The sequence below is a fragment of the Mizuhopecten yessoensis genome, unplaced genomic scaffold (assembly GCF_002113885.1).
Source record: "Mizuhopecten yessoensis strain PY_sf001 unplaced genomic scaffold, ASM211388v2 scaffold9331, whole genome shotgun sequence".
NCBI classification, from domain to species: Eukaryota; Metazoa; Mollusca; class Bivalvia; order Pectinida; family Pectinidae; genus Mizuhopecten; species Mizuhopecten yessoensis.
The window spans coordinates 544,625-545,999 of NW_018407994.1; positions in this window are offsets into that span (position 1 = coordinate 544,625).

The window sequence follows — 1,375 nt, forward strand, 5'->3', positions numbered from 1 at the left end:
TAAAAAAAAGTCAATGTTGACGGTAATTTGATAAAAAAAAAAAAAACTTACAGCGGTATAATAAAACTTGTATAAAATGGAGATTGTAAACTTATCCCAATTATCAAGTGACATTTACACAAATCATCCACACCATGAATGAGCTACTTTAATAATTCTTAAATGAGAAACAGTTTCACTGATCATCATGTGATCTTTTATTAAATGTTCTTGGTGGAACCTTACAATCAAGAGTGTCAAAACATACATGATTTGGAAATGCATCAAAAGACATTAATTTTGCAGATTGTTATATTTGAATTTCCATTAAGCAGTGGATATTTTCTGTATAGGTTACAAATGTATAAGCTATTGTGGGGGTTGACATTGGTTACCTTTGATTAATGTTTCTGATTCTGTAAGACATGTAGTCTGTATTCTGACCTAGAGGAGTGTCACAGATCCTTTTGTTCTATCATTAGTAGTAGATGGACTGATGTGTTTTGTTGTGTATAATTTATGCGTATATTATATGTTACCTCTTTAATTTTATTATTACAACATGTATTTTTAAATTTGAAATAAATGTTTGATTTTTTTTTTTATCATTTTGTTATATTTGTTTAACAGCTGTTCTGAGGTCAATATATTAAATATTGTTAATGTTTAGAAAGGCAGACTGATTCAGTATTAAACCCGAAGCAAAACTGAAACCATCAATAAATACATGTAATATTCTATTTCATTTGTTAGAATTTGATATTAATACTAGAATTTTTTGGGAATAAAATATTAAAAAAAATACAGTAAAAGGAACAGAAGTCTTTCTGGAAGAACCATATTTATTTTGCAAAATGAACAGTGCCTGGAAATTAGCCCACCCATCCTTTTCAGGGGCCTCAAATACGTTTTCTTATAGGATATGTATTTCTGTAATAAACCTGTATCCCTAACTTTTATCCTACGTTTCATAGTGGGAATGTTGCAGGTTTATTGAGTACGATAACATTCAATTTTCTAATTACATATAACCCTTTCTGTTTAAAATGCTTCAGTTGAGTATTATAAATATGCTAATTTATTTATGATTCTGATATTACTGTAAAAAGAAAAAATGTCTATTAGGCTATGTTCCCTCCTTAATATAAGTGTTCGTCTTTTTTTCTTTTCTTTTTTTTTTACTAAAAGCATGTATCTGTCATTGACTCAATCACATGGTCAACAGTGTTTCACTTTTTGCTATGTTTCAAAGTTGTAAGACATATAAATGATTATCACCCCTCCACAGCATTTCATAAAGAGTCATGTCTTTGTATTTAAAAAAACAGTTTTATATGGATTCATTTACCTGGTAAGCTAGGTATATTTAGAGCTTTTTATGGGAATTTTCTTCTGG